General features: G+C 49.9%; 1 pseudogene; it reads right to left on the bottom strand.

Annotated features, from left to right (window-relative positions):
- Positions 1–11,939: 11,939 nt before the first annotated feature.
- On the bottom strand, positions 11,940–19,304 carry LOC102576103 (vacuolar protein sorting-associated protein 4B-like; annotated as a pseudogene).
- Positions 19,305–23,750: the final 4,446 nt, after the last annotated feature.

Raw genomic sequence — 23,750 nt, 5'->3', positions numbered from 1 at the left:
GTGTATGCATGTATGTTGGATGTGTATGGGGTGTGTGGGGGTGTGTGGGGGTGTGGTAGGATGTTGGAGGGTGTGGGGGGAGTTGTGAGGGGGTGTGTCTGTGAGGGGATGTGGCGGGGCATAGGGTATGTTGGAGGGTTGTATATATGTGGGGGGTTGTGGGGGAAGGGTGTGGGTATGAGGGAGGTTGGGTGGGTGTGGGGACCCCCTGCACTCCCCCATGGTGCAGCAGCAGGCAGTGTGCTCAGGACGCAGGTGCCCAGTGTGGCATGGGTCTGGCTAGTGCGGCCCATTATGGCAGGGGGCACAGACTCCACATGGCTGCCTGTATCCCTGGCACTCTGACACTCACACAGCAGAGAGGGAAGCCCCACATGCTGGAGCCAGGTCCTTCCCTGCTGGGGCTGTGCAGCACTGGAGAGAAACTTCAGGTGCTGGAGCTGGCTGCCTTCCCCACAGGGGCTGCATTGCAGGGGAGGGAAGCCCCAAGTGCCTTCCCTTGTGGGGAAGGGAAGGCAGCTAGCTCCAGAGCCTGAAGCTTCTCTCTGGCACTGTGCAGCCCCAGCAGGGAAGGCACCTGGCTTCAGGATGTGTGGCTTCCCTCCCTGCTTGGTGAGTGCAGGGGCTGCATGCGAGTGTCAGACTGCCAGTGATACAGGCAGCCATGCAGAGGCTGCACACCTCGCTGCGATGTGCAGCACTAGCCAGACCCATGCCCCACCGGGTGCCTGTGCTCTGAGTGCCCTGCCTGCTGCTGCTGCAACCACCTGCTAGGGCTGCACATCATGGCAGGCATGCTGGGGGGTCCCCACAACCCCACTCTCCCTCACATGCTGCCCACCCCAGCTCTGTGCTGCTGCTGCCCTGTCCCCCTGGGCATGAGCTCTGCACTAACACCGCCCCCACGCTCTGTGCTCCCTCCCAGCTGCAGTGACACCCCCACTGCTTTCCTACCTGTTACCCGGAGCAAGCAGGAGACCAGGGAAGCGGGGCAGTTCCCAGAGGCTGCAGTAGGAGCAGCCTGATGTGGTAGCTGTACACTGGCCAGCCAGGCCCTTCTGCCCACAAGGGCGAGAGCAAGGCAATAGGGTATGTTTTGGGGGCTGTGTGTACACATGGGTGCCTTGCTCCCACCCTCATGGGCAGAAGGGCTGGGTGGGGCACAATTTGTTGGGGAGGGGGGCCCCATGGGCTGGATGAAAGTGCTTGATGGGCCAGATCCGGCTCATGGGACATATTTTGCCCATCCCTGGCATGGTGGCATGTCAGGTGCTTGTTAAGGAAGAGTGACATGGCCAGGGGAGAAAGCACTCTGTCTATTCCAGGCCACTGCAGTGGTCAACAGAGCCTTACTGCAGCAAAGTATAAGTTAGATCAGTCCTAGGGAACCACTTCAGGCTGCTGCCATCTCCAGAACTGGAGAAGTACAAACATAAATGCAAGCTACCTTAGCCTGTCCCCACATGGCCCAGCTTAGTTTGGCTAGAACTGAAAATCAGGGCCTTCATCTTGCTGCAGTGCTACTCCCTGAGCACTGTTTAACTGAGATGAGTAGGGCTGTGCAAGGCTTTGGACAGAGCTTCAGATCCGGAGACGCTTTAGACGTGTTGGGGTCCAAGGCAGCACATCTGGGTTGAAGCGCTGGCCTCGTTCGGCTTCCCGAAGAGCTTCGGAGCCACCTCGGAGATCTGGCTATAGGGTATAATGGCAAACAATAAAATATCTATAACTTTGTTGTTTTTTGTCTGATTTGGATGAAATTTTCAGAGGTGGTAGAGTCTGCAGAAATGATGAAGTCTACCAAGCTTAAAGAAGATAGGTGCAGGAGGTTGGGGGGAACAGCACACCAAATTCTTGAAAGCAAAACTCCTGTCACATCTAGGTGTTACAACACAGGGGGGTCAAAACTGCAGGGGTGGTAGCTCTTACTGAGGTCACAAAGCCTGCCATGTTTCAAGAAGATCGGTGCAGGGGTTTGGGGGAAACTGCCCCACAAGCTGTGGACAAGCAAAACTGCACCGATCTCCTTGAAACTTGGCATGCTTTGTGGCCTCAGTAAGAGCTACCACCCCTGCAGTTTTCACCCCCCTGTGGTGTGACACACAGCCATGACACGAGTTTTGCTTTCAAGAATTTGGAGTACAGTTCCCCCCAAATCCCAGCACTGATATTCTTGACACTTGGCAGGTTTCATGCTCTCAGCAGAGGCTACTGTCCCTGCAAGTTTCATCCAAATTGGACAAAACCCAAAGTTATAGCTATTTCATTGATTCCCCATTATACCCTACGGCCGGATCTCTGAGGTTTTGGAGCTGCTTCGGCCAGATCGAGGCGGAAACCCAGCCCAGAGCTACGGATCGGCTCACTGTCAACTTGCACAGGCCTAGAGATGAGGATGTCCCTGGATAGCTGAGAGTTTCTGAGTGCAACTTATCTACAGGATCCACCTGGGAACCATTTAATAAAAATACTAGAAAAATGTAACCTCTGGATGAGTGAGACCAGCCAGTTGGGGAGCTCAGTGACAGTCTCTACCTCTACTGGCTCTAAAATCATATTGTATTAATTGCAGGTGCAATATAAAATGCTGCCTGCTTCTGTTTGAGAAGTCCCCACTTTTAATCTCAAGGCTTGACTAAGATCTTTAATCCATATTTAATGGGATGCATCTCTCTGAAGTGGATGCTTACAATAAAAATATGAAATAGTGAGCATTCCTCAGTAGAGCAAAAGCTAAGGTGGACTTGCAAAGCTAAAGTATGTCAATACAGAGACCAATGTCACGTCTCTTGGACTAATATCCAGGAATGTTACTGGTGGCACTGATGGAAAAATAGAGGGTCTGTTTTCCAACAGTTGCCAACAACTGGCCTACCTGGAGGGCTGCTGGTATCATCTGGAGGTAAGGGAGGAGCTGTAGGGGATGGTCGGGAGGCTCCTGGTCCTGGGCATGACCTAAAACTGCACCCTGCTGGGAGTGGGTGGCCTGGTGGGGCTCCCAGTGTTGTGGGAGCCCCCAGGAAATGCCAGGCCAGTTACCACCCTGGTGAAAGGTGGGCTGGGGTGCCTTAACCCCTAGCCCCCACAACCAGGTGGGTCACCCTGGTGTGCAGAGTCTGGAAGGAGGACTGCAAAGACCGAGAGTCAGGCCATAGGCTCGGGAACCTGTCTGAGCATCCCCTGACCGGTCAATGCTGGGGCCAGGACCAGAAGGGTCGAAGGGCTGGGGGCCCACTGCGAGGGATGCCCAAGAGCCGAGGGCCTGGGGCTCTGACTGGCCTGAAGGTGGGCCAGGGCTAGTAGCCAAAGGTCCAGGGGGGTGGGGAACCACGCCCGTGAGGGGGAAGCAGCTCAGGGAGCTATGCAGCCTGGAATGAAGGTGGATTAGGCTGCTGGAATGGAGGGGTTTTAGAGTGGTCTTGATACGAGAATTATGAGGCCCAGTGTGGGGGCTGGTGATGGTGATAACATCTAGATGCCATCTGCAAGGCTTGGGCTGCAGTGTAGGGGAGGAATGGAGCTGCAGATAGCGCCCCCTGGCATCGGGGCAGGAAATGAGCAGCCTCCCGCTTAATTATATCATTTAACTAATTAACAACAAGGCATGGCAAGCAAGAAGGCAGATGGTTAGCCCAGAAACAGGTGGGTGGGCCACAGGGAAGTCGGCCTCGAGAAGGCCCCCTGTTACAGCCCCACACCCTGCTCAGGTTGTCTCTGGCTAGAGTAGTTGTGGGCCTGACCTGCAATAGTGCTGAGCTACAGCAACTCAGACTGGAGTCCATGGAAACCTGGGGTGCTTAGTGCCTCTACCAGCCATGCTTCGGGGCTAGGGACAGACATTACATATAAACTGGTTTAAGTGATCAGGAACTGGTTTAAACCTGTAATAGAACAGAAATTCAGTGCACATAAACCAGTTTCAAAGAGATAATTTAGGTTAGGTTATAATTTGGCAGGACCCCTTGCTGGGGGGAGGGGCAGGGATTATTCCCCCTCACTCCGGCATCCAGTGGAGGGGACGGCAGGGGACTTATTCCCCTGCAGGGAGCAAGTGTTGTGGTGATGGCAGACAGATCTGGCTGCCAGGTGGGGTAGAGGGGAGACTAACCCCCATCTCTGCCCCCCTCTCCCTCAGAAGCCATGGTGCCCTGCTGCTGCCGCAGCAAAGGGGCAGCACCCAGCAGACCAGGCTCCAGTCCTTGCTGGTGGGACAGTGTGGGGGGGAATTAAGCCCCTCCCTGGCCAGTTCAGCCAGGACTGGCCATGCCTCCCCAGCACAGCTTCCCTGCAGCCGAGAGCACATTGCATTGCTAGAAGAGTGTTTGTTCTGTGAGGAACTGGTTCAGCCTAGGCAGGTTAGACTAACCTGCAAAGGTTGAATCAGTTTAGGCTCCGGCTTTTTGAATGTCTATCTCTAAATGTTCAGTGTATTGTTTGTGAGCCATTATATGCGGTATTGTTTCTCTAAATGTTGTAACTTTGTGTCCCTCCACAGGCATTGTTTGCTTTTGTATTTGGGTCCCTGCGCAGAACCATTAAGTGACCAGCTGTGCCAGCTGTGTTCTGCTTTCCCCCCCCCTACGCTACAACCCCTACCACTATGGAGTCACAAAGATAAAACACCATGGATCAGAACTAGTGCCATTCTGAAAGTCCATCTCCTTAACACCCCTCTCCACACAAGCATTTCCAGAGGAGCAGATTCAGAGCCACGTTCCAGGCAGAGCCTATGGGAGAGTTCACACATGGGACAGAGGGACTGGCTTTTACAGCCACTCTCCCACCTCTTTGTTTTCCCCAAGGGCTGGGTTTCCAATGAGGCTGCCAGTCACAGGCCCAACAACTGAGGGAGGAGGGCCCAACTCACATTGCCTGGTATCCCAGAGGTGTCCTGATCAGAGACAGTCTCACATCTGTTCCTCCAGACCAGGTGGTTCCTGTGTCCATCACTGCCGTAGCACTTCCCTGCCTGAGGACCAGCTTTAGTCCAGTCCAGTCCAGGGCAGCTAGTGCTCCAGGACTGCACAGCCCCTGCTCACTTCTCAGGTGTGCTATTTCCTTTCCTTTTTTCAATGCCTTATGCCAAGGTATTTAGCACAATTCACAGATTCATTGGAATCTGACAGGCCAGCCCATGAGCACTTCTGCTATGGCTTCAGACTTGCATAGACTGGACTGTCAACTGTGCTCCTTAGCACCTGCACCACCCCAGCTCTTAGGCATGGTATTGAAAACTCACTGATTCTTACTAACTTTCCTCCCACATTGGCTAAACACATTTGGGACAGGCAGTGGAGCTCGTGTTCACACAGGACTGGTCCAAGCTACAGACGCTGCAAGTACTACTTTGCATTCTGTTGGGTGGCATGTGTTTGGGCACCAACAATTTGGAGGAGAGTATATCAGCTAGCTATGCACAGGCAGAGAATTCATTATCAAAGCAAGAGACAGCATTTGGAAGTCAGGGTGTAGGCCCAAGAAGCTTACTCCAGGATGGAAATCCTGTGGAGATTCACAGCTGTTATCATGCCATAATCAGTAAACATCTTTGCTCATTGGAAATCTAGAGCCAAATTCTGCCCAAGACAGCATAATAGCCATACTTCACCAAACAGGGAGCACAGTGAAGAATTGCTGCCTTCCCATGGCAGGAAAGCAGAAGTACCAACAGAACTGGCACAGCATGTCCCACAGCACACTTTGCTCCTCTCACCAGGAAAAACAAATGAGCTGCTTCTGCGGGTGGTGTGGCTGCACCGTGGAATGCGTCCCTACTGGTTTATGGTTCAGACACAGTCTTTCCCTTCCAAGCCATGCTCTGAGGCAAGCTACAGCATGTTAAATGGGGGTCACAACCCAAGCACTCCTGTCACTTATGACTGGAGATTACACTGCCCCATGCATCACTTGCACAGCCAAGATAGGCATTTTCATGTCCTTGCAGTCCAGTGCTAGGATTTAGCTCAAAATGCCCAATGGACACTGAGAAGAGAAGCAGCGGTAGTAGTCACCATGCTGCTACAGAGAAGCTTTGTTCCAAAGTCATGGAGGCTTGTGTTGTGGGGATAAGTGAGGTTTCAGTTTGGCCACTTAGTGAAGGGGGGGAAAAATCCAGAGAGAGTGCAGGGTTAGATTAATATATCATGGGAATATTTAGGTTCTTGGTTTGGGCAGAACAAGCATTGTGCTTATCTAACCTGAACAAAATACTGAATTTCCATTTCAGGTATTCTTACAAAAGTAAAGCAAGGATGGGCTGGCTGTAGGCACCAATCCCAAAACAGTGAGGAGAAGGGGACCCATATGGTCCCATCCCCCAGCAGTTATGGATGTTGGGGAGACAGGCTCAAATCTGTCTTCTACTTAAGGGAATATAAATGCAGCTCTTTCCACTTGCAGATACAGTGCTCAAACCCACTGGAGTGCTGGGTATTCTGGGACATGGCTCTCCCACTCCTTCCTTTGGAGATCATTCTACTTTGCATAACTACTGAAAACACTAGCTTATACGTTGTTGGCTTTCTTGCTGCATTTCTCTCTGCTGGTCTGTCATGGCTGGGGGGCTCCAATCTGTCTGGTGCGGAGGCACTGATACAAGCTGTAGTGTTTCATTTCCCACCCATGATCATTCAACACTTGGTATCTCATGGGCTCAGGGCTCCCACAGGAAGTGCCAGGTGCTGGTTACTGTGCAGAAGCAGTTCTGTTTTCATGATTTCTGCATGTGTGTAAGAGCATATTTCTTGAGCACTGCACTTTTAAATGTCTCAGATGCAGCTGTCTCCTGGAGGCAGCTGCCATTCTGGATTCAGTTCAGACGCTGCCTGTTTCAAGGAGTTTTTCTTGTTTGCCTTTACTTTGTCCTTTTAATTAACATAATTTAAAATATCATTCAAAGTGACAGTACAAGTCTCCACTCTGTGCTACATAATGGTCATATGATGTCAAGTTTCATGAATTTACAGTGTTTGCTTGGAAAACCTCTGGTGTTTGTAAGTAATGCAAGCCAAGCCAACATTGGAGCTACTCTTATTTGCTCTTTTTTGCTTTAAAAACGTAAGATACAGATAAAAAGTGAGTATTAACATGGTGCTTGGGTTACCAAAGCAGGCATTCAAAATGCCTATTTAAGGCCTCTTCCCTTATAGCGGTTTGGACTCTTAGCAAGGACTCAGGTCCAGGTTTGAAACATCTGGGATGTAAATGGGTGGGTAGGTAACCTCATGGGTAGGTCCTGATAAAAGAGGCAGAAACAGGACTACAGCCCAACCTTTTATTTGCTTGCACCTTAAAACATGAGAATAAACACTTATCCCAAAGTTTATCCCCAACAGCACAACACCAATTCTCACCTATACTGGTGGGGAGACTCGAGAGGTGGGAGGAAGGTGGCACAGATTCAAGCAGGCAGCAGGTCTTCTTGAATTTGCTGAGTTCTTCAAAGTTCCCTCCAGCCTATGCCCAATATTTATAGATGGCTTGTTTTAATATTCTAATAAATGGCCTCCAATTGGTTTTATTTAAATTTCTTCATTTCACTGAAACTTTTGGAGCTGGACTGAACCAGATCTCATATGAACTTGGAAGGTGTCAATTAGCTGGGATTTATATCTTTAGGAAAGAGAGAGGATTTCTTTATCTCCTTGCCTTCCCCGTTGTGGAATGCTGTTTCTGTTTCTTTTTTACCTTACTTTATGGTCTTCTCTGAAAGGCTGTTTTTGTTTTTACAAATTATCTAAGCATTTAACCAAAATATATGTATTATAACAAAATACCATCTAATACATTTGGTTACATCGATCACTACTATTGCTACTTTAAGATGAAACTATGATATAGTGTATATAGATTATTTAATTCCCTTATCTCCCTTTAGGCCTTGTGCCTTGTTTAATTGTGTTTGATGGTTTCCTTCACTTGCTGACCAAGTTAGTTGTCACATCTGCAAAAGTTCACGCTGTGGTTACTCAGAAATAGGCTTTGCACCCTCTGCTTAGCAGCACTTCTGCCGCTTACCCTTGCAAATGGCCAAGGCTGATAACAGCTTACTTTTCAGCAACAGTCTGGAGCAGGGTCGGGCAATTATTTTGGGTGGAGGGCCGCTTACTCAATTTTGGCAAGCTGTTGAGGGCCGCATGGGTAGCCCTGCCCCTTGACAGGTGCCCTGACCCCGGTCACCATCTTGGGACCAATGTTGCAGGGCCAGCACCAGTGGGCCCAAAGTGGGGCACAGGCTGGCAGGGGTCTGTGGAGCTGGGCTGGGCTGCACCAGCAGGGAGAGGGGGGAGCTGGCCTGGCTCCATAGAGCCTCTGCCGACCAGGACCTTGTACTCCTGCCACCCAGCTCTGGGCCCTGCTGGTGCTGGCCCCAGGAGACTGGTGTGGGGCCCGTGCTCCCACTGGCTCCCCGCCCACTCACTCCCAGTGACCCCCAGCCCTGCGGTACAGGTGGGGGTGTCACAGAGCACTGAGGTTCCCTGCTCCTAGAGAGGGGAAACTGCCAGGGAAAGAGCCCTAGCAGGGAATAAGGAGCCCAGCTGTGGGTTGCCAGGGCAACCAGGAGGTCAGCTGACTGAAAGGGGCAGGGCCTGGCTCCTATATAAAGCACAGACAAGAGGCAAGAGGCAGTTCCCTGCCAGCAGCCAGAGAGGCAGGAGCTCCTTAATTCAGGATGCGGGAAGAAGCCTGACCACAGGTACAGCTTATGGCAGCTTTAAGACGCTTGAGCAATGTTGTTATAATCAGGTGGCTTATGTTTAGGTTATAGCCAAGAGGCTCGAGTTTCTGTTTTGTTTTGTTGTTACACCGGTGGTTTGGGTGAGGCTATTAGGGGTTGGAGGAGGCCTCATAGGGGACCCACAGTAGCGTGGGGGCCCCAGCACCAGTAAGGGCTCAGTGTATGGGGTACATAGACCCCAGCCCCAGAGAAGAGCATTTGAGAAGCCCCAGAGTGGGCGTGGTGAGCCCCAGAGGAGGGGGCAAGACTTGAGGGGGCAGCGTTACGGAGAAGGCCCCAGAGATGGTCAGCATTACTAAGGAGTCTTAGAGAGGGGAACAGTCTTACTGAGGAGCCCAGTGTGGGCATGGGGAGCCCCAAAGAGGGGGCAGCATTGCTGAAAGCCCCAGAGAAGGGGCAGTGGCTGAGAAGTCCCAGTGTGGATGTGGAGGCCCCAGAGAGGGAGCAGCATTGTTGATCACAGGAAGGAAGGCCTGGAGACGACAAAAAGGGGCCCGATTGTGATAAGGCCAGGACATAACAGCTATTCCATCAGTGAGGTGTGGACTGCAGTGTAAGGGAGGTAATGGAGCTGCAGATGTACTGCCCTGCTGCCAGGGGGCGCTAAGGGCAGCCTCCTGCTAATTAACATCAATTAATTAATTAACAGCAAGGCATGGCAGGAGAGAAGGTGGGCGGTTGCCCCAGGAACACCTGTGTGGGCCACATTTTAGCTCAGCCCAGAGTGGCTACCTGTGACAGGGGGGCAGTGCACAGCCCTGACCCCTTGCTCACTGTCTCAGGGGTGATGTGTAGGGGGAGGTGGGGTGGCATGTGCCCCCTGAGGTTGGCCCTTGCTGGCTGGGGAGTGGGGGATTTCAGCTGATGCCCCCCCTGAGAATGTGGGGGTGCCAAGAGAAGCACCGGCGGCACTTCCAGGTTTGCTGCTGGCACTTCTGCCAATGGTGGCGATCAACCACTTAGGGGACCCCCAACCCTGGTCAGTGATTGGCTGCTGGTGCACCCCCAAGATCAGGAAGCACCAGTCGCCCATGTTAGGGACCCCTCCGAGTTCCACGACTCTTTGAACAGCCTCACCAGAGGTGCCGCTATGAGTTCGGTCAGTTCTTTCAGCACTCTCGGATGCAGGCATAGGTGGAGGGAGGAAAAAAAAATTGTGGGGGCTGACCACACGCACATACACTGGGCAGGGATTGGGCTCAGAGCCGGGGTCTGCTGCACCCATGTGGCTGCTCCTTCCCTTGTGCCATGGGTCACTGCCCAACACCGGTGTTCACCGCCCCCCAGCCCTGCATTGGCCCTGGCTGCCTCCACATACCAGCTCCAGTCAGGGCTTAGCCCCACACCGTCTGGAGGGGGGGGCGGAGCAGGAGTAGGGCCAACCTTGGCTGCATCGCCAGGCCATAGGAAATGGAGCCCCCGGGACCCCTGCTCCATCTAAGCTGTCCCCAGGAAGAACCCAGCAGCTCCTGCAGAGTCGCAGCGCTGGGAAGCCAAGGGTGGCACATGCCCCCTTCTCCTCCATCAATCGTTGCACAGGGTGAAGGCAGGCTGCAACTATGAAGTGAGCTAAGTTCTGCCTGCTGCCTGCTTCTCTTGCTTGCTGTAGCCTTTGAAAGCGGCGTGGCGCCATGTGTGTCCCACCAGCCCAGTTTGCCTCACAACTGCAGCCCGCTCTTGCTCCATGCAAAGATATGGGGGAGGCCTTGTGCCCCCCTTGGCTCCCCAGCACCACAACTCTGGAGGAGTCACCATGAATGGGGCCTCGACCAGGCCAGGTCATGGGGCAGTCGGAGTCCAGTGGCTCGTCCAGGGCCGTGGCACATTGGAGCCAAGGGGTTGGAAGAATGTGCTGCCCCTCCCCAGCTCCCCGCAGTGTGTGCAGTGGCGGGAGCTGCTGGGCTCCAATTGCTCCATGACCCGACCCAGCCAGGGCCCCAGTCTACGTGGGGGAGTGCTGGGCTTTTTTTTGCATTTTATTGGCTTTTTTGGTTGCTGATGCACAGTGGGTGTGCTACATGTACATTAAGTTTAGTACTTCTAATATGAGGTACTAACTAAAAGCATAGTAACCAGCACAACTGCTTCTCTGTTATGGCCTTTTCAGCCCTGAGCGCACCTTTTACCCCTTGCTCATCTAATGCTCCTGCTGATTCTTTAGCTGGCTTCCTGCTTCTGAGGTCTTAAAAAAAGTTTTTATTATTAACTTAAGCATCTTTTGCTAGAGGCTCCTCAAATTCTTGTTTGGCCTGCCTTATTTCACTTTTAAACTGGACTTGCCAGAGTTTGTGACGTTTCCTGTTTTCCTCATTTGGGCACACCTTTCACTTTTGCTTTGAGTGGCCTTGTTAACTTTGATATTAAACTATGCAGGGGTTTTAATGGTCCACCTGATACCTTTTTGAATTGTGGTATACACTATTCTGGAGCTTATAATATGGCATTTTTAAAAGCTTCCAAGCCACCTGCAGGCCTTTTACATTGTTGACTGGTCCTTTAAACTTCTGTCTAACTTCCTTATTTTTACGTAATTTCCCTTCCTAAAGTTGAATTTAGGCGTGGTCGAATTTTTTGGCTTGTGTCCTGGTAGCATGTTGATTATGATTGTTATGCTCACTATTGCAGAGCAGTTTACCAACAGAGACCTTTGCACCAGGTCCCGTGTGCTACTCAGGACAAGGTCTAAAACTGCTCCTCCTCACATGGTTTCCAAGATGGGTTGTTCTAGGAAGCAGTCATTTAAAGTTTATCTCCACATCTCACCATGATGAAGTGCCTACCCAGTCTACGTGAGGATAGTTGAAGTCTCCCATTATTATTGCTTGTTTTATTTTGGCAGCTTCTCTAATCTCCAAATTAAAATTAAATTAAAATAAAAATATAGCCATTATTATGAAGGCATGCTGGCTGATACTGAGAATACCTGACAGTTAAATGAGTCCTTTCTTACCCCTTAAAACGGGGAGGAGGGAAGGGGCATCTTCCACTGGGCCTACTGGAAGTTCATGTAGCTTACAGCCACATCTACAACAAATGATCTAAAAGCTAACATTTACTAAAATGTAATGAATGTTGTAACGGGGGTCTAATTTAATAGAATGTACCACATCACTTGCTTTGCAATATCATCCTAAAATTATACTCTTAATTCTACCTCTTAATAGAAGATAATAGAAATTTGAGGGAAAACAGTACAATACAAAAGCTCTAGGGTCTTTTTGCAAAGATACCTTTTATTCCATGTGCAAAGTAAGAAGGGAGTGATTTTAATTGGCAATTATTTGAAGTGCCATCAATAAGGACACAAAAATATTTAAAGCAAAAACAAGTTCAGATGATCTGCAATGGTCTTTGGTTTAGCCTTCTTGACCAAAGTCTTCTGTAAACTTCTTCAATTTTTCTAGATCCTGTTCATTTACTGTTGGTTTTGTATTAGCTAATGATCTGAGCATATCAGCCATGGAAACATGAGGCTCAAATAGCTTATCCGCTGGAACATCTATCTATGTCATTTCAGTGGCTTCAGGATCACCTGGAGAGCATGGGGTAAGCAAATCTACCAAAACATCTGGATTAGACAGTGATGGTCCTTTTACTTTTTTTAAGTGAGTAGATGATTGCACTTTCCTAACAGGCTGCATCAGTGCATCGCGTACAATGATGCTTATACCAGCACCTGAATAACCATCAGTTCTCTTTCCAAACTCTCAAAAATCTGATTCTGTCAGCTTGTTTCGAGTGGTCCCAAGATGAAGCTTGAACACTGCAGACCTGGCATGGTCTTCAGGCAAAGGAATATAAATACACTTCTCAGACCTTCTCCTGATAGCTGAATCCAGAACCCAGGGCATGTTTGTAGCTCCTAAAACAGGATTCCTTCATTGTCTGCTCCAACCCCTTGCATCTGAACAAGGACCTCTGTTTTAATCTGTCTAGCAGCTTCACTTTCATTTTCACTTCTTGACTTTCACAGAGAATCTATTTAATCAATGAAGATAATGGAAGGCTTGTTTTCTCTGGCGAGCTGAAACAAGTTTTTCACTAATTTTTTTAACTCTCTCCTAACCACTTAGACTAGGCCAGAAGAGGATATTGAGAAGAAAGTGAAGTTGTTGGTTTCTGTTGCCACAGCTTTTGCCAAGTAAGATTTTTCCTGTATCAGGTGGTCCAAACAGAAGAATTTCTCTCCAAGGTGTTCTTTTCCTGTAAATAGATAAGGAAATTTAATGGGAAATATTACTGCCTCTTTGAGTGCTTCTTTGGCTCCTTCTAGGCCAGCAACATCGAACATCATTCCACTTTACATTTGGTCGCTCCATAACAATTGCACCTTGAAGCTGGTTCTGTAGTTTCTTTTTTTCAGGATCTCCTTCCCCAACACTTTCATTCCCTCTTTCATCACTGGGACAAGACTCCTTCATTGGTTTTGGTGCAGGCTTTCCTTCCTTTTTCATATACTCCTTCAGTTTTTCTGCTCTGTCCAGATATTCTGTACATTTTGCTCTACTCTGCTTTGCTTTATCACCTTGTGCTTCTTATTTAACCACATGGAGAAAATTCTGCATAGCATGCTGATACAAGTGGAATGCTTCCTTTGTAGTCTCCTGCTTTGTCTTCTTGTGCTGCCTTACTAGCAAGGTCTATTGCTTTCTGTAGGTTGGAGCTCCTGCTGGCTATGGCGGCACTGCAGTAGGCATGAGGGAGGGGGAGGGTGACGGTGCTGGTGGGGGAGTGGCCACCACCATGCTCCCCACTACTAGCTACAGGAATCAAGGATAACAAAGTCCTTAATCAGGTATGTGGGAAGTTGAAAAAAGAACAAAGATAGCATAGGTCCCTACAAAATCTAACAGGACAACTGACATCTGATGCCCAAGAAAGGGCCAATCTCCTAAATGACTTTTTTTCACACTGGTTTTTCACCCTCTCAAGGGGATCATACTGTCAGAAAGGACACAAACCATCCTGGGAGCGGGTGACGGGCCCAAAATTGATGTGGATCAGGTGAGAGAACACCTTGAGAAACTGGACGTTCACAAGTCTGCGGGCCCAGATGGAACGCACCCGAGAGTCTTGAAGGAGCTGGCAGACATCATTGCATCCCCCTTGGCAGAGATATTTGAAAATTTGTGGTGCTTGGGTGAGGTCCCAGAAGACTGGAAAAGAGCCAATACAGTCTCTGTCTTCAAGAAAGGGAGGAGGGATGACCTGAGGAATTATAGACCAATCAGTCTGATGTCCATCCCTGGAAAAATCCTGGAAAAAATTGTCAAGGGATCCATCAACTCCAGACTAATGGTAGGCAAGTGTCTGAATGCCAGCCAACATGGCTTTGTGACTGGCAGGTCTTGCCTGACCAACCTCATCTCCTTCTATGACCAAGTAACATGTGCCCTGGACAAGGGAGATGATGTGGATATCATATATCTGGATTTCAAGAAATCCTTGGACCTAGTACCCCATGATGTCCTCATGGTTAAGCTAGGGAACTGTGGCCTTGATCATCTTATGGTCCGATGGCTAGGTAAATGGCTACAGGGTCAGACCCAAAGAGTACTCGTTGATGGGAGCAAATCAATGTGGCGCAGGGTGACCAGTGGAGACCCTCAGGACTTGGTACTTGGGCCAGTACTCTTTAACATCTTCATTCTGCAGTCAGGAGTCGGATGCAAACTGGTAAAGTTCGCAGATGACACCAAATTATGGGAGAGGGCAGTCACACAGTAGGTAAGGTTGGAGATACAGGCTGACTTGGACATGCTGTCAAGGTGGGCTGACCAAAACCTGATGGCCTTCAATGTAGAGAAGTGCAAGGTGATGCACCTTGGCAGGAAGAACCTTCAACTTACAGGCTTGGCAGTGCTACGTTCACTAGCACTACAACAGAAAGAGACCTGGGGGGTCTTGAACAACCACAAGACGAATATGAGCCACCAGTGCAATGCTGTGGCTGGCAAAGCAAACCAAACTCTGGCATGCATCCACCGTTGCATCTCAAGCAAAACCAGGGATGCCGTCTTCCCACTTTACTTGGCCTTGGTGAGACCACAGCTGGAGCACTGCGTCCAGTTTTGGGCTCCCCACTTCAGGAGGGATGTGGAAAAGCTTGAGAGAATCCAGAGGAGAGCCACTCATATGATCCAAGGCCTGGAGGGCAGGCTGTACAAGGAGAGGCTGAGGGACTTGGGACTCTTCAGTCTAGAAAAGAGAAGTCTCAGGGGGACTTGGCAGCAGCCTACAATTATATAAGAGGAGTACATCAGGACCTGGGAAAACAGCTGTTCACCAGAGCTCCCCTAGAGATAACAAGGTCTAACGGCCATAAACTCCAGGAAGGCCGAATTAGACTAGACATAAGAAAAAAGTTCTTTATGGTACGAGTGTCCAGGGTCTGGAACAAACTCCCCCCAGAGGTGGTGCAAGCATCTACTCTGGACTCTTTCAGAAAAATGTGTGGATGTTTTTCTTGCTGGGGTCACTTGATCCCAGCTGACTTCCTGCCTACTGTGGGAGGGCTGGACTCGATGATCTCACAAGATCCCTTCCAGCTCCTAGTGTCTATGAAATCTATAAGCATTCATAATCGTCTTCACTTTCCTGAGATCAGGTGGTTGGAAGTACAGTCCTAGTACTATATTCTTTTTATTTAAGTAATAGCGAATTGCCCATCAAGAATGACATGGTGACTGCCACTTCCACCCACTGCCCTGTGCTGCCACTGCTCTGCATCCAGCTATGAGCCCCCCCACTCTGCATCCAGCCCTGTGCCATCCACCACACCATGCTGCTGCCACTCTGCATTCAGCCCTGTGCCACCCCTTCCCATGCTCTGTGTCTGACCCCACACAGCCACTCTGTATCTGGCCCCCTGCCACCCCCCTCCACGTCTGCCCCTACCCCCTGATCTGCATCTGCCTGGCCCGCTCTGCTGAAGCCATGCCCCACCTGACAGGCATTCTTGACGCAGCCCTGGCTGGAGCCATGCCCCACCAGAAGCCACCCCCCCCAAGCCCTTTATATATAGTATATAGATTAATTTTCTACACACAGGGTTTTATGGTAGTTGTCCTTTCAGATAAGATTTTTATGCTGTTATTGTCTATACTATCCTTAACATACAGTGTTACTCCTCCCCCTACACATCCTACACTGTCATTCCTATATAGTTTGTAATCTGTTATAATGGTATCTCATTGATTTATCATCTTTCCACCAAGTCTCTGAGATTGCCTGTTATGCCATAGTCACTATTTAATATCTGGCATTCTGTTTCACTCATCTTAGTTTTTTTAGGCTTCTGGCATTTGTATAGAAGCACTAATAAATGTTATCTTTGCTCAGCTGCCTGTTCTTGCTCATGCTCTTTGTTTGGAATACTAGATGTGCTATACTGGCCCTGCACAGAGGTGGGAGCATCAGGCAAGGACACAAAGGTGCAGAAGCCAGCATGCTCCCAGCTGTGAGCTTGGGAGAACTTTCTCCAACCTCACTGAAGTGAAGGTGTCCCTATGAGCCCAGTGTTCCCAGTACCTACTTGGCAAGCTGCATGGCCAGCTCTCCACCTTTCCTTCCATTAAGTAAGATTCAGATTTTGATGCTCTGCTGTGGCTCCAAGACTGTCTCCAGGTTGTCATTTTCTGTTCATGTCTCAAATCTCATCAGGCCCCTATAAGAGTTTTCCGTCTTCCCAGTTTAACGTCTTTTATGTCATTAAAGTGCTATTTACCCAGTAAACATGCCATTTCCAGACTGTTAATGAAGATATTAATAAGACCAGATGTAACAGTGAGCCCTGCAGTACATGCTGGCATTCATCTGGTGCCAATGCCAAGAGCTTGCGACAGTGGTCAGAAACAATCGGGGACTAATGTTTGAAGTAACACTTTGAGATACTCCTTCCAGTTTGTTTCTTAGAACTCACATCCATTCAGTTCCATTTAGCTGCACCTTCCATTTGTTAAGTTAGTAACTGCATATAGTATTAATGGCTTCTGCACAACTGGTTGGATTTTTGGTTTTCTTCTAGAACTGAGATTTTTTTTTTCAATGCCACTCACAGGGCCAGAACAGTCCTGTAGCTTTGAAAACCTCTATCTAGCAAGGGTTGTAGAAGAGAAATCATTCAGGTCATTCTTCTGTCTTTTGGGGAAGAAAGAACTTCATTTTCTAATCTCAAACTTCTTGGACAGCCTCTAAAGGCTCTGTACTGCAGCTTGGCAACTAGGTCAGCAACACTCAACCCATAAGCAGGGATGTGAGCCTGCGCCAGCTGATTGGTATCGGGGCTGGTCTTGAGGAACTCTTGCAGCACCTAGCCCTGGCACCTTCAACTTGAGGGGAACATATGTGTGGAATGGCTACACCTTAGTGGAATAGAAAATAGATTATCAAAATGCAGATCAAGAGATAATTCCACTTTGGAGTGGCATATCTCTGAGCTACATAATGAGGGCTTTAACCCACTTAAAGGTGTTAAAATGCAACCAATCCAAGGTTTAAGAGCTCCAGGAACCACCCAAAATTAACGTGCAACAAGGCCATGTTCCTTCTGTCCTGTCGCATACCAGCTACCTGTTGATTAGCTCCAAAAAGGACACAGTTCTGTCTGCCTTTGTCCTGTCTGCCACACCACAGATCATAGCCAGCATGTATGCTGGCTAGTGCTAAGAGGTGTATGTGTAAGGCAGAGGGGAGGGGGGAATCTCTGCTTAGCAGGGAGTGGTAAAAAGATGGGGAGGAGCACGGGGAAGCCAGGCAGACGCCTGCAGTCTGTTCCGGAGTTGCTGCCAGGGAGCAAAGGGAAGGGGCCAACTCTGCTGTGAAGCAGAGATCCCAGCCCAGAGAGCATGCTGGGATGCTGGCGGAGCCTGGTTTAACTTAAACAAGGAAGGGGTCTGGGACAGACATTGCATAAACTGGTTTGACCCAAATTAATTAAGTCTGATACTACATTCAACCAGGTTTATCCCAAACCGGTTTCAGCCATTTTCAAACTGGTTTATGTGTACTGAACTTCTATTCTGTTACAGGTTTAAACCAATTTCTGATCACTTAAACCAGTTTATATGTAATGTCTGTCCCTAGCCTTAATGCTACATTACTACAAGGTGCTAATACCCATAATGCATGCAATCATAGCGCACCAGTCAGATTGGGCCCCATGCAGGACTTAGGCGCTGCCTCATTTTTGGATCACAGTGAGCTTCAGGTGGAAGTCAGGTGCCTTGTTGCACATACCAGGTTCAATTCCCTTCTCTGCCCAAGGGGATTTGAATCCACTTCTCCAATGTGAATTCCCTAGTCACCAGGCTATAGGCTACTCTGGGGGGAGGAGGCATGCCCCACCCCTCCTATTAAAACTGTGGCACTTTGCATGGAATAACTAGCTATTCGTTGGACCAGAGAGGGGGAGGAAAGAAAACATTCACACCTGAGAGAGAAATAATTAACTACTCATTCCGTGACAGGGAGAGAGATGGCTTGTGCCCATGACTATAGCTGGGATCAGCAACCTACTGCCCACAGGCCAGATCCAGGCTGGAAAAGGTTCGACCAGTTTGGGAAAGTCTCACATGGCCTAGGGCAGTGCAACGAATCAAGCACCATCAGCTGCACTGAGCCACCCATCCCCTCCACAGACCTCCTTGCTCCTCTCTTATGCCTGCACTTACCCTTCCTGCAGACTGGCTGGGTATCTGCAGTGAGAAAAGCACCAGCAGCTTGAACTGGGGGCATTGGGGTGGAAGGAGGTGTGCAAGGCACTAGGCTAGCTGCAAAATGCTGCTGACCTCTGCTCTGTAGCCTGGTGGTTAGGATACTTAGGTCTGAAATGGAAGACCTAGATTCTTATTCCTGTTCTAATGAACATTTAAAATAAAATACTTGAATGTTCATTGAATGAGGGACTGAAACCCACATCTCCTCTTTGCTATGTGTGTCCTAACCACTAGGCAATAGAATCCAGCTCGCTCTTGATTTTTCTTGCTCAGGGAATACTTAATTATTCCTGGCAAAATGGAACATTTTCAACAGGTGTTGTGCAGCACACGTGGAAAGACCATAAACCAGGACATGTTTGCTTGCTGGCATACATAGGCACCTTCAGGAAGCCCTGAGGTACCAAAAAGCATTCCACAGCTATCCTGCAGCTGCTGAGCTGATAGTTACACAGTTCCTCACCAGCCAGCATGAAATGATCCAACACTGGTAGTCCACAAATGCCTGAAGCATGATCAAGAAGTTGCCCTTCTAGCTGCTGAATTAATGGTCCTGGAGCACAGGGGAAAGGATGATGAGATGTGTGCCAATAATAGCCCCAAGGCAGTTAGGAAACCCTAGGCTGACAGAGCTGTCCACATCCTCCTGTGGGTTGGCAAAGCATACAATGGGTGGGACCATCATCTGCAGGATCCTCAAACACACCTCTCTCACTTACTCTCCAGCTGATGACTTGCCACTGCTGAAATGGTTTTCCTCAGACCAAAGGCTACCTGGCATTGTGAACTTCCACAGAGAAATGGCAATGCACTTCTTCATGGATAAGGATGTCCTCATCTCCATTGTCCATGGTTATATGTGTAGGCCAAGCTGGGTGCAGGTGTCCATGAAGGTGCCCCTGGACACGCAGGACTTTGTGCACCACAATCTGATATCCCAGGTGGCCATGATGTTCCACTCCCACCAGTAATGCTACTCCATGTTTGGAGCTGCTTCGATTTTTGCCCAGCCACAATGTGCCAAAAGATCTTCAGAGTGGCAGCTGCTGCCACAGACTAAGATCCAGATGTAGCCACGGACCATCTGTTTGGCTGCAAGCATGTGCATGAGGTTCTTCTGCACAAGAAGTGTGCCTGTAACAGGGAACCCTAGCCCTGTTACCAGAAGGCAGGTCAGCCCCTTTAGAACCAGAACTTTCTGGGCACAGCGTACTGGTAAGGGGGGCGTTAAAAGCTGAGCCTGGCCAGCTAGTCAGCTGACCGGAATGGAGCAGGCCAGGACTATAAAAACCCTGGGCTGGCCAAAGGGGAAGGAGTCATCCCAGGGCTCCCTGGAGAGGCTTGGAGAGTGGTCCAGTGGTTGCAGGAGGGGACCTACCGAGGACTCCCAGAGAAGCGGCAGGAACCCCAGAAGAAGGACTGTAGCAGACGGTGGGGGAGCAGAAGCACGACTCCTTAAGAAACTGTAAGCTGGCATGCTGCCTTCTTTAGTCATATTTTCTGGGTGGTTGTTATAGCCCATGGACAAGACTGTTCATATTTTCTTCTTTTGTTATTGAACAACACCGGTGGTTTGGGTGAGGGTTTTGGGGAAGGAGGAGGCCTCATTGGAGCCTCACTATAGCATGGGAACTCCAGCACCTGTGTAGGTGCAGTGTTCGGGGCGCACAGGCACAGCGACAGAGATGGTGCAGTATTTGAGGTACAGGCCCAGCGCCACAGAGGGCAAGCCTAAAAAGCCAGGGTGGCCTGGTGCACCTACATGTAGTTTTTTTTGTTTCTTTTGAACTGGGACATTGGAGGTCCAGGGATTTCTCCAGGCTTTGAACTTGCAACCCTCTGGCTGTAGAACCAGTGGACAGGTCTCTGGGCCAGGGAAGCTGTGCTCCAGAGTGCTGTAAGAAAGAGGGCTACGAGCCCCAAGACTAAAGAGCTAGAGCCTCGAAGTGAAACTCTATCTGGTGGGTTTAGATGGGGAGGCCTAGCTAGAGAAAGACTGGGGTCAAGGCCAGTGTTGGCAGAGGACCCCAACATATGAAAACGATGGGCAGCCTCCTGCTTAACTAACAACAAGGCGTGGTGGGCCGTTAGCCCAGGAACAGGTGGGTAGACCAAAGGTAAATCGGCCCTGAGAAGGCCCCCCGTTACAGCGCCCTTGTTCTTGACACAAATGTAAATAGTCATGGTGGCCATCATTACTTGCAGCCGCCCCCATGAGTACATGGTGCTAGCCAGGAAGGTCTGCAAGGGGATGACCACATCATGACCCAGAGCTTCCACCACTATGGATCAGTGTTAGTAGTGGCAGCACAAACACAATGGAAATAAGGCAGGTGGTAAGAGGCACAAGCTATGTGCTGAATAGCACCAAAATCCTTCCCACAAACAGTTCACCACCCACCCACAGTCTGAACACCCAAGAGGCACTTTTCTGAGCACTGGCAGTCAGGGGAACACTTGACCAGCTCCCGGCGCACAGAGATGTATGCTTTCTCCAACCACCTGCTGGCAGGAGTGTAACAGTGCAATCACTCACTCTTTAAACCCAGTTGGAAGGGCAATGTGTGGACGCACCAATCCCAGGACATTTTCATTCTAAGACAAACGGTGCATCTACGTGAAACATTTTACTGCGGAGCTGACTCCGGTGTGAACTGTATCGGAGTTGATTCAGCTGCATTAATTGCACTTGTAGACATGCCCACAGAGGCACAACCAATCCTGGGACAAATACAACATCTATTCATAGCCTAAGGAACTCAGTCAATTTAACTTATCAAAGAAATAGGAGACATAGTCATGGCCCATAATTACTTAAACAGGGAGATTTGGTTTGTTGCTCTAGCATTGGTATTAGCACTAGCATTAGTACTACAGTGTTCCTTACACAACAGGACTATACAGAGAACAGAAAAGTGTTTTCTTTCCAGAGAGCTTTCAGTCTCTGTACAAGATGAGGGTGAGAGGTGAATACAACACAGAGATGGGGAGAAAACAAAGTGATGGCGATACAGACACAAATGCTAAACACTGGAATCCAGCAGCACTCCATTCTACAAATTTAAGTCAGAAAGTTCAAATTGGAAATAAAGCACACATTTTTATGGAGTGCAATTAACAAATTTGAGCAAAGCATGAAGAAACGTGCTAAATCCTCCATTTCCAGCATGCCTGGAGCCCTTCCTGAGAGCCAGGCTGAGCGCAAGCAAAATTATGGACTGATAAAAGCATTCCTAAGGTTGGTTTTCAGGCCTGTGCAATACAGGCAGTCAGACTGATCATAATAGTCTTTCTGGCCATAAAATCTATGGCTCCAATCACTAGGACAGGTAATTTACTGACCATATTGCATAGTTCCCAAATACGCTATTTTGCACAATTTGTGATGACATTTCACTTTCACTCCTGGAAGGACCGTAGCATTTCCTCCTGAGTTGTAGTTTCCTATCAGCCAGCCACCTGGCAGTGCCTCTTCCCAGACTTCTTTGAAAGCTACTGCAATCACCACTTTTTTTTTTTTCAGGTACATGTGTCGCAGGGCACCTTAGTGCCTGCTCCTAAGAGAGGAGAAACTGCCAGGGAAAGAGCCCTGGCAGAACTAAGTGAGCACAGCTGTGGGTTGCCGGAGCAACTAAGGGGAGCCAGCTGCCTGTATGGGGCAGGGCCTGGCCCTTATAAAGCCCAGGGCCGAAGCCAGGCTGGCAGTTCTCTGCCAGCAGCTGGAGAGGCAGGAGCTCCCTCGGCTGAGCTACGGGAAGGAGCCTAAGTCGCAAGTACAGCTCATGATAGCCCTGGAGGCTTGAGCTACGATGATGAGTTATGGCCATGCGGCCTGCATTTGTGTTACAGCCTAGGGGCTTGTGGTTTTGTGTTGTGTTATTACACCTGGAGGCTTGGGCGAGGCTGTAGGGGTGGAGGAGGCCTCAATTACTCGCACGCCAGTGCGTGAGCAACTGGCGGCAAGGAGCATGGCCAGTGGGTCGCGGGCGCAACCCGTAGGTTGCGGACGGGGACCTAGACCCCGGATTGCGTGTGGGGGAGCATAGACCCCGGTATGGGGGAACATAGACCCCGGCCCCAGGAAAGGCGCGGTATTATTGAGTAGCCCAGTGTGGGCACGGCAAGCCCCAGAGAGGGGGGAACGCCCTTGTACAGTATTGCGTAGCCCAGTGTGGGCGCGGCGAGCCCCAGAGAGGGGGAACGCCATTGTGCATTGTTGAGTAGCCCCAGTGTGGGCACAGCGAGCCCCAGAGAAGAGGGAACACCATATTGAGGAGCTAGAGAGGGGCCATTATTGAGGAGCCCTAGAGAGGGGCCATTATTGAGGAGCCCGAGATGGGCATAGCGAGCCCGGCCACAGGCTAGGGCGGCAATACCCCTCAGACCGAGGCAGGGCGCTGCGGTTGCCCCTGAGAAGACAGGGAGTAGCAGCGCGGGGAGCCAGGGTCAGGGAGGGTATCCGTGCGGTTGGCCAGGGAAGGGCCGGAGCCCGCTAGGGAGTCCCTGAGCGGGACTGTACCATCGGGGAGGCCCAGTGGGAGGCTGGGCACGAGAGACAGACCGAACAACGTCTATTACATCTGCGAGGCTTGGGGCGTGGTATCAAGGGAGGTAGGAGCCACGCATAGCGCATAAGGCTAGGGCGCTTAGGTAGCGCCCATTGTACAGGGAGACCCACGAGGGGTCCAAGAGCTGACAGGCCCGAGGAAACACAAGGCAGCCTCCCTATTACATATTCGATCAAGACATGGCGGGCGAGAATGGAGGGTGCCCTCGGGCCGGAGTAGCGCGGTGAGAGGGCCTCAAGGGGATCACGGCCCTCCGTGAGGACCCCGCCGTGACAACATGCATATTGCATTTTTCCAGTGTGTTGCAGCCCCAGACTAGTAAAGTAAGACTGTAAGAGGGATTAAGTTTACTGGAAGCTACAGAAAGAGGCATCTAACAGAAAAGGGATTGTGGCGTGCAAATAAGGTTGTCAAGGAAGAGGGGAACAACAAGGATATTTCAGATGGATCTGCATGCAACCTCCTTTAGGTTGCATGGTCTAGTTGGGGATAATCCTGCTTTGAGCAGGAGGTTGGACTAGGTGACCTCCTGAGGTCCTTTCCAACCCTCATTTTCTATGATTATACTCATAAGGAAAATGAGACTTCACTGAAAGGGGCAATAAGTAGCATTCACTTGGAGGGGGATGTCTAGCACAGTCTCTCACAATCCCAGGGGTAAATGCAAGTTACCCTTGTCTGAGATGGCACGCCTCATTACAGTAACTAGCACCAGTACAAACAGTGCAG

Source organism: Alligator mississippiensis, chromosome 16 (assembly GCF_030867095.1).
Source record: "Alligator mississippiensis isolate rAllMis1 chromosome 16, rAllMis1, whole genome shotgun sequence".
Lineage (NCBI taxonomy): Eukaryota > Metazoa > Chordata > Crocodylia > Alligatoridae > Alligator > Alligator mississippiensis.
Note: the sequence above shows the minus strand (reverse complement) of the source record. Positions and strands in the feature narration are given on the sequence as shown.